Source organism: Octopus bimaculoides, chromosome 7 (genome assembly GCF_001194135.2).
Source record: "Octopus bimaculoides isolate UCB-OBI-ISO-001 chromosome 7, ASM119413v2, whole genome shotgun sequence".
In the NCBI taxonomy this organism is placed as follows: domain Eukaryota; kingdom Metazoa; phylum Mollusca; class Cephalopoda; order Octopoda; family Octopodidae; genus Octopus; species Octopus bimaculoides.
Window position 1 is genome coordinate 16,145,309 of NC_068987.1, and position 10,072 is coordinate 16,155,380.

The 10,072-nt window shown below is 36.1% G+C and overlaps 1 protein-coding gene across 3 annotated transcripts in view; it reads left to right on the plus strand.

The window, feature by feature from the left end:
- The window catches only part of LOC106873381 (serine-rich adhesin for platelets), a 165,298-nt gene that overhangs the window by 8,472 nt on the left and 146,754 nt on the right, over positions 1 to 10,072 (plus strand). The window contains exon 1 of one of the 3 annotated variants that reach the window (XM_052969290.1): positions 1,863 to 2,214. The exons of the other annotated variants lie outside the window; for them this stretch is intronic. The gene's annotated coding sequence lies outside the window, so the exon portion shown is untranslated. Of the gene's footprint in view, positions 1 to 1,862; positions 2,215 to 10,072 lie in introns of those variants that run through there. 3 annotated transcript variants of the gene reach the window in all.

A 10,072-nucleotide genomic window follows, 5' to 3' on the forward strand; every position in this document is an offset into this window, starting at 1 on the left:
GAGGGGTTTTAGTCAAGCAAATTGACCCCAGGACTTATTTTTTAACTTAGTACTTATTCTATCAGTCTCTTTTGACAAACTGCTTATTTACAGGGATATATCCCTGTAAATAAGAGCAAACACACACACACACATACACACACACACATATATGACCGGCTTCCTTCAGTTTCTGTCTACCAAATCTACTCAAAAGGCTTTGGTTAGTCTGAGGCTATAGTTGATAGCACTTGCTTAAGGTGCCTTGCAGTGAGACTGAACCCGGAACCATGTGGCTGGGAAGCAAGCTTCTTACCACAGGAGCTGGTAGAAACGTTAGCACACTGGGTGAAATGCTTAGCAGTAGTTTGTCTTTACATTCTGAGTTCAAATTTTGCCGAGGTCAGCTTTGCCTTTCATCCTTTTGGGGGTGGTGGTGGTGATAAATTAAGTACCATCTGCATACTGGGATCAATCTAATCGATTGGCCCCCTCCCCAAAAATTTCGGGCCTTGTGCCTAGAGTAAAAAAGAATATTTTTATCCTCTTCTTAGTCACCAGGCTCTTCAAGACGCCTAAGATTAATATTTATATTTAGCTATAGGGTGAAAATGTGGGCAGGAAGAAAATTCCAGTGGTTGATGTCAGTGGTTCTCAACCATTTTTTGCCTATTGACCCCTCTGATTCCTATTTTACTCTGGGAGGGGGACCCTAATAGCCTCTCTATGTCTAAAAGCTATTATAATTTTATGATTAAATATTATTAGGAAATGTATAAAAATGTCAGATTGAGAGCTCTGTCAGTGCACACTATGATGGTGCAATCCGGAAGCAAGTTTCCAATTTAGGAGAGAAGAGATGGATGAAATCCATAGATGGGCAGTTTAACTAGGAGATTCTTGTTCCAGACACAGTCAAGGCTGATGCCAAATGCAGTGAGATTACTTAAGATCAGCTTCTCAAGGGTGTGGAACCACTGGTGAATGAGCTAAAAGAATCCCAGGTCTCCCATAAATTTGGGTGTACAGATGTCATACTTGTGGCGTTGAGGAGAAAGTGAGTCTCACCTCAGAACAGAATGTTCAACTTGTGTACTAGTAACAGGTGGGTTCTAGATTGGATCAAAATTATGCCTCCATTCATCTGCCCACACGGCCTCTGACTAAACACGGAATCCTACATGAAGTGCCTGGAGGAGGTAGTGCTGGCCTGAGACGCAAGCTGCTGGATGACCCTATGTCTGGCAACAGAAGTCTGCTCCATGCTTCACAAACAGGAGAACCCAGTCATGGCTGTCAGACAATTTCTGTGACCACATCACCCTTAACATCTGGCCACCTAACTCCCCACACTGCAACCCCTTTATTATCATGTGTGGGGTGCTGTTGAGCGAGAGACCAACAAAACTCCATGTAACACCAAAGATGAACTGAAGGCAAGGATTATGGCAGCATTCACCAACTTAAACAGGAGACCGTCCAGAAGAGTTGAAGGAGATTCTGAATTCGTCTGGAGGCGGTAGTTGAAGCGAATGGCGATTTTATTGAATACATTTATTCTTAAATATTTCAAGATATTTTTATGTAATTTTGGTAAATATATCTGTTAAAATGCGATGTCAATGTTATTTTCATTTTTGCGTAATTTAGACAGTTTATTCACCGCACCCTGTATGTGTGTGTGTGGTTTCTAATAAAAACAATGATTGTATACAGTGAAAGTTTGTCAATTGTTTCTGTTGTTTAGCTCCAGGTCTGCCCTGGTTAAATATACGGTAAGTTAAACGCGTGGGGGTGTGATTGTAAAAACAATTATCAAATATACCTTTTACGAAAGCGTCCTAGTCACACATAGCCCGCATCTTTTCAGATCACTGTATCTAGGGTCTCTGCGATAAGTAGCTTTTGTTTTATTTTATGATCTGAGAGAGATTTGGCTGCTATTTCTAGCGCCGAGGCTCCCTCATTGGCTCTAGTAATATGAAGTTAGGCGCTGCTTTGCTTGTGTGGGCATTTATTCAATATACACACATATATACGCGTTCATTGACATCGCCTAACCAACAACATACAGGTATTGGTTATCCAGAAAGATAGACAGACGTACGTCGAGATCCAATGACTGTCTAAACTTTTATACAACTACAACACCAACAACAACATTAAATTTCCGGTTTATGAAACACTGAAAAATACCAATTATTAATTGTCAACCTGAATTGTCTCTGCTGTCAGGTAAAAGTTTATTTTGTAAACAGTTGAATATGCGTGTGTCCTAATTAGTGTTTGTTTTGCAAGCATTTGTGTGTATCTTTGTAAATTTCATATATACATACATACATTTATATATTATATATATATATATACGTGTATATATACGTGTGTGTGTGTATAATTTACTTATTCGAAGCTGCAAGTTCCTTTTATTGCTACTCTTTAAGTTTCGCTAATTTCGGAATAGTGGAGATACGAAAAATAAACTCTTCTTATATACGTTTTTGAATACTTTCCACACCTGCATGTGAATTCAAACTTGTGTGTATGTGTGAAATATTTACATATGTAACCTTAGAAAATTGATTTACGCGTGTGTATATGTAAATATAATTTGAAAAGTTGTTTGAATGTGTATGTCTGGTCCATGAGGAAACACCCTCCCTCTTTTTTCTGCTCATCAGGATTCATGTTTATATTCTGATCTCATCTATTTTACAGTGAAATTTTCTAATATTTAAAACGTATTTCAGTTCTTCTTATTTAAGCTTTATGCATAAAATGACATTTTATATAGACACACACACCCACACACACACATATATATGTATATATATATATATATATAAAGCTAAGGCTTTGACAATGTCTAATACTGTAATCTCTCACCATATAGCGGTTTATTATTTGAGCTTACGTCGATTCCTCTTGGTGTTGTTTTGCATTTATAATAAAATAAAGCCGATAGATATATACAAATTATAAAAATGATAATAAAAAAAATACAGTACTGTTTCTACTTCGGATTTTCACCTATCGCGAGGTATTTTGGAATATAATACCCGGGATAACCGAGAGATTAGTGAACACACACGCACAGATGCACTCGTTCAACCTGTTGAATTTGTATGTGTTGCTTGTAAGTTGGAGTGTAAATAAAGTATTATATAAATACGAACTGCTGGTAACTTTTAATATTGAACGCTATAATTTTATATTAGATCTTATATTAAGCTCGCTCGTGTGTATATATGGAAACGTTTATACATCAACCTACGCCTATAGAAGTATTTCAGTGTGTAAAGATACCTGTATGTGAGCTCGCGCGCGCACGCAGAGGCCTCTCTATATGCTTCGTTGCTCTTCAGAGGTATATTTTCGTTTCAGAAGACGAAAATAAAAAGGTTAATATTTTTTTATTCGTATGTGTGTGTGTGTCCGGACATTGACTGAAGATCTGAACACTAACTGGATTATTTTACACGCTATTTATATACCCACACAATGTATGGTCGGTCGGATCTTCAATCTTATGTCCGGACTTTTTAAAAGTTGACGTACGTAAAACGCATGACGCCTGCCTGCCTGATAGCGATTGTGGTGGCTTGGTGATGGAAATATAGTGAGTGTGAATATGGTCATGGCTGGAGACATTTCAGTACACTTCTGTTAATTGCCTGTTGACGCCCGACTTGTAAAAGATATACACAACTCCAACCGCCTCTGAGCCATCCAGAAATGAAACGATAATAGCGTTTCATTTTACTTAATTGCCACCAGCCAACGAGACGAGCTCTTAACCATTCGCACGACCTGTTAGAAAATAGCACTCTAAATTTTCCTCTGTCTTAAAAAATACAAAACAAAAAACACTGGCAGTGTAGTTTCTGATATATAAAGATACAGGATGGTCATGGCTGAAATACCTTTAATCTCAAGTCTGATTAATCAAGGTTGATCTGGGACTAAGCAACAGCATTATTGCTGTCGTTCGAATCGCTAGAAACAGCAGTCAAATATATTTTACATCAGTGTTTCTCAACCATTTTTTTTTTTTTTTTTTTTTTTTTTTTTTTTACCTATGGACCCCCTGGATTCCTATTTTATTCGGATGGACCGTCCTATTAATATTTTTGTAAGTAAATATTAGGAATTATATGATAATTATTAAAATATTTTGTGTATTGTAGAAATATAATCAATTTATTGCCGGTAAATTTTAACAACAAAATCTTACATGGACCCCGGCTGAGAAGCCTACCTTGTATACGTATTTATTTCTGTTCCGTTCTTGGTTGGTTCCAAAAGTGTTAGTTTCTCTGTCAGAGGAATTCCTGTCCCAACACGTTTAATTTCTGGAGAAGGGAATGCTGTGTGTGTGTATGTGTGTATAGTCTTCCCGATTCTGAGAAAAAGAAGTGAGGGTTGGCGCCAGCATCTCGCTAGTATTTTATCAACCACAGAAATATAGAAGGTGGAGTTGAATTCGGCAAGATTTGAACCCAGAACGCAAAGAACAGGAACAGGAACAAATATCTCAATTCAAGCTGTCTGACATTCTATCAACTCTGTTGATTCAAAGGACATGTTTGACAATGTAGTTCGAGAAAAAAAAAACAAAAAAACGACACTGTAGTTAGAAAGAAGGGTGAGTTTTGGAATAGCTGTTTTTTAAAATTGCATATCATATGAGAAAAGAAGAAAACTTGTTTTTTTATCTCTTTATTCTCCGTCCTATAGTATTTCAGTGTTTCATACAACGGAAATTACTATTGTGGAAAAAACAAAAAAAAAAAAACAAAACAAAAACGAAACAAATAACAAAAAAAAACAACTTTTTCCCCAAATTCCAATTTTGTTTCTACATTTCCTCAGTCATTTCCATTCACGACTTTTTCCAAAATTTTGCTGAAAGAGGACGTCTTAAGAACGGCTGGGAATCCTAGGGTTTATTTAATCTGTTCAATTTTGTTGCTCTTAAAACTCATGACAAAATTTCTTGAACGTCACATCTCCTCATTTGCTCTTTAATAACCAGTGTCAGATTCAGAGTAACTCATGACCCAAACTGTCCTCTTGACCCATCTATTGTTCCACTGACAGTAAGACATTAAATGTTGGGTGTGAAATAGATTTTAAAAGAGAATTTTTTTGTTTTTGCCCAGGATGTTCTTCTGGTCTTGCTTCGTGACTATTATTATATAGATCCAAAAGAGTGGAACCCGCTAAACACACCCAAGAGGTGGCATGTAGTGGTATGTTAAACCGAGTAGTGGATTAACTCCACCACCCCAATATTATCTAGCTACTGCCCGTCTATGTCCAGTTTGTTATTTTTTTTCAATTTTATTATTTAACATTAAATGACAGTAATATATCAAATTATTTACGACCTTAACAAGAAAAAAAATCTGAAATTTAAACACTTTTGTATTTTTATTTTTTATTTCAATAGCTGAACTGCGACCATGCTGAGACACCATACCGCCTTGAAGTGTTTAGTCGAACAAATCGGTCCCCAGTACTCGTTTTCTTTTTCTTGATGCTCCAAGCATGTGATTATTTTGTTTAATGCTTAACCCAGTCCTGATAGAAGGTCAAATTAAATACGTGTATCCGTGAGCGAAAGCGTGAACTAACCGAAGAAGTGGCCTTTCTGAATGAAACGTCAAAATTCGCCATTCCTTACTTACAATATTCGTTTCATTATGCATCATCTTTTCTTTCACATGTCAGGTATACTGAAGACCCTTTTTGTCATTGCTTCAGTCCATGTCAATAAAGTTTTGGTAAAAGCAGGGAATTGTCTGACTTAAGACAAAAAAAAAAGGTCTTCAGTATACCTGAAATGTAAATGATGGATAATGAAACGAATAATGTATGGCGAATGTAATGTATGCAGACTATTGCTAGTTTTCTCTTCGTGTATTGCTAGTATTGTCAAGTATTTCAATATATGAAGAGAAAACTAGACCATTGCTAGCTTTTTTCTTCCTCTATTAAAATACTCGATAGTGTTTATTGTGCTTTAAAGGATCATTTCTTAAATACGTATCAGTGTGGTCAAGACGGTCTCTTTGTTACTTACCTGGTTTCTGGTTCAGCCTCATTGCGCGGCACCTTGAGTATGTTGTCTTCTAGCATAGCTTCGAGTTGGTCAAGGCCTTATGAATGGAGTTTGGTAGATGTTCGTTAGAGGGACCATTTCATTTTTTGGGGGGTGGCGGAGTTAATCCACTACTCAGTTTAACACCTCACTGCATATCACTTCTTGGGTGCCTACAGCAAGTTCCACTTTTTTTGGATCTTTTTCATTGAATATGGTGGATCCACAAAGGCCATGAACACTGCACTTTTTCTGATATTGCTATTAAAAAAATAAGCAAAAATCAGTTGAGTGGTACAGCTGGAGAAACATTGTGTAGTGACATAAATATATTTGGTGATTCGAACTTGTAATTCAGTTTTAGTTACTAGATTGAACCTGACATTCAACAAAGTGAGCTATAATTTCAGTTGCTGTAGTGGAAGCGAATAAGTTAATGTTTCGGGTCTTCACCCTTCATCTGTTAGTAAAAAAAAAAAAACGAAAGAAATGTCGTCACTATGGATGTTAGGCAAAGCCAATTAAATTTTGATTTCTAACATTGGTAAAGACCGCATATATGGAAAGAGAAGATGCAGGCTTGACTATGTAGTAAGAAGTCTGCTTCCCAGTCACATGGTTCCAGGCTCAGTCCCATTGCGTGGCACTGTGGGCAAGTGTCTTCTATTATAATGTCAGTTCGACCAAAACCTTGAGAGTGCATTTGGTTGACAGACACTGAAAGAATGCCGTTGTGTGTGCGTGTTTGTGTCCCGCTACTACTTGACGACCAGCGTTGGTGAGTTTACAACCTCGTAACTTAGTGGTTCGGCAAAACAGGCTGATAGTACTAAGTACTAAGCTTTAAAAAAAAAAAGTACTAGGGTCGATTCATTTGACTAAAAATTCTTAAAGACGGTGCCCCAGCATGGCCGCAGTATAATGGCTGAAACAAGTCGAAGTAAAATGAATTTCAGTATTTGATTGGTTTGTTATTAAAGTAATTGACCACGTAAAGACTGAAAACAAAATTAACCCCGGCTTCATTTGAATTCTGAATCTTAATGAGCAGTGAAAATATGCCGATTCCGCCATGTTTTGAAACTCCCTAAAGCTATTCTTGATGTAGAATCGAAAACCAGATGCAATTATTTGTTCAGAAGTTTTGTTTTATATCTGACAAACAAATTATCCTTTTTAATCGTTCATGAACTTTTTGGTAACATATTTTTTTTTTCGACTCTTCGGATAGATTTTTATGATAAGGCTTCCTGCGGCTTGTCATATAAAATATAATGTGTGTGTAAAATTCGATACTTAGCCCATTTAATCTTATCGGTTAAATCTTTGATATCACGTCTCATTCATTTTTTCTATCGTCTCTTTTTATGTACGTATACACACTTGTATATTGTGTATACACAGACACGCGCACATATACTCAATCAAACACGTGTAGAAGTTTGAGTGTGTGTAATTTGTAATTATAAGGTTTGCTTGTACCATGTTAGCTGTCACTGAGAAATATATATCAGAATGTGATTTTTATGAATGTATATAGATAAATGTATGGCGAAAATGTAGTTTTGAAACGTTAATCTCCAGTATCATTGTTTCATGTTCTTTTTCCTTTGCCCTCTTTGTGATTTTAAACCAATTGGTTTCTCTCTCTCAATAATAGACTATAAATAAGTCCCATTTAAATCTATTGCTTTTACATATATGAAAACACGTCCAGTTTCATTTCATACCTTAGTCATGGCATCAATTTTAATATACCCCCTCCTTTTTTTCATATATGAAAACACGAAGAGGTTCTTTACGAATGTAAACTTGCAAGATGTCACTGGAATATAATTTATGCTAATTTATGTCTAACAATCAGCGGTTGTGTGGTGTGTGTATGTACACATGTGAATAAATAACCTCTCGTTCCTTCACTACTTCCGAGACCATATTGAGAGTTTGGGCGTCGACTTTGCCTTTCATCCTTTCGAGGTCGATAAAATAACTACCAGTTGAATACTGGGTCGATGTGATCGACTTAGCCAATCTCCCGAACTAGCTGGTCTTGTGCCAAAATTTGAAATCAATCTTGTTCAATATGGGCGTATCAAACGTCTTTGATCTTGGATACGATTCGGAAAGGGGCTTCTATAAATGAAGCTTCAGCTTCAATATGTACATGTTCGACAACATAAGCGTTTATTATTCAGGTCACTGCCTGGAATCGGACTCAGAATCTTGGGGTTAGTAGCCCTCACTCTTAACCACTACGCCATATGCCCGTGACCTGAATAATAATAATAATTATTAGCGTTTGTTTCTAAAATATTATAAAATGGTAATTAAACCAGTTTAATCTTAGTAGTCACATTCGTTCTCGTTGGTTCACAAAGTATTATTCAACACCACATGCGCGAAACAGTACTGCATTTGCCGACTGAATGGCTACAAAAATAAAATCCTAGAGTATTGTAGTTTTGTGTTTTGTAAGATATACTATAAAACTAGTATAATTAACTCAGTTTAATCAATCTCAGTAGTCACTTATATAAAATGTTTTATTTGTAAAAGTCGCTTCCGGTTTGTACCAGAGATCAAGAACTTTCAATATGTAAACCTTCGACATTTCCACCATTTTTTAGACCCCGCTGTATATGTGTGTTTCGGGGAAAAATATAAATACCTTATCTTATGTGTTCATGATCTTTACATTGAGTTCAACTTAGCGTTTTTCTTGGTGCAAGTCAAGTATGAAGGTCTATGGTATCGACTTACCCTCTGTCCTTAAAATTGTTTTCCTTCTGCCTTAGTTTAAAGCATATTTGCTATATACAACTACTTATATAATAGATAGGAATAATGATTGTATACATTTAATTATTATAGGCTTACAACTGTTTCAGATATACATTTTGGTGCGTTTAGGGTTCAATTTTATTCATCGATCGAGTAAATCGACTGAAAATATAACGAACCACGCGCAGGCGTAGCTGTGTGGAAGGAAGCTTGCTTACCAACCACATGGTTCCGGGTTCAGCCCCCCACTGCGTGGCACATTGGGCAAGTGTCTTCAAAGCCTTGTGAGTGGATTTGGTAGACGGAAACTGAAAGAAGACTATATATATATATATATATATATATATATATATATATATATATATATATACATATATATATATAGGATCTGTTCAGCTTTGCTCACAGATTTTTAAAATTATTATTTTTTTCAACTAAACAGTTTGAAACTGTGTATACTGCTGTAATTTCTTATGCTCAACGCAGTTCACTTAAAATATTTTTGACAAAATTTCGTATTTTAGAAGTTATTTCATGTTAAAGTTGTATTTGGGTAAGTTCAACCAATCAACAACGTGTATTCACTTGAAGAAAGCTATTGCTGTTTGCGAAAGTAATCAAAGAGGAACAATTTCTGGGTCATCTCTACTAAATTTCACCACTCTGTTCTATTCGTATGTCAGGCGAAGGACTGCAGGAAAGATGATGCCACTGTTATCCTTTCTTCCTTTCTAGTCAGCACCGTGCATTCCTTACTCTTTCCTTCTCTACTGGCAGACAACCATTTCTACACTATCAACTACCAACCAGCGAGGGAACTTGTCACTGCCACTACAATTACTGCTCTATCTCTAACTACATGTCAGGCAAACAAATATATGTAAATAATATTTCTTCCTTCTTGGTGTTGATTCTTTGATGTTTACTGGTTACTCTGAAGTGAGAACCAAAAAAAAAAAAAGACGTGTAATATGCAACACAGACAGTAAACAAACATAGAATAGAACAGTGGTGATATTTAGTAGGGATGACCTTGAAGTTGTTCCTCTTCGATTACTATAGCAAACATCAGTAATTTTCTTCAGCTGAATACACATTATTGATTGGTTAAAATTACCCAAATACAACTTTAACATGAAATAACTTCTAAAATACGAAATTTTGTCAAAAATGTTGAAAGTAAACTGTGTTAAACTGAATAGATCCTATATA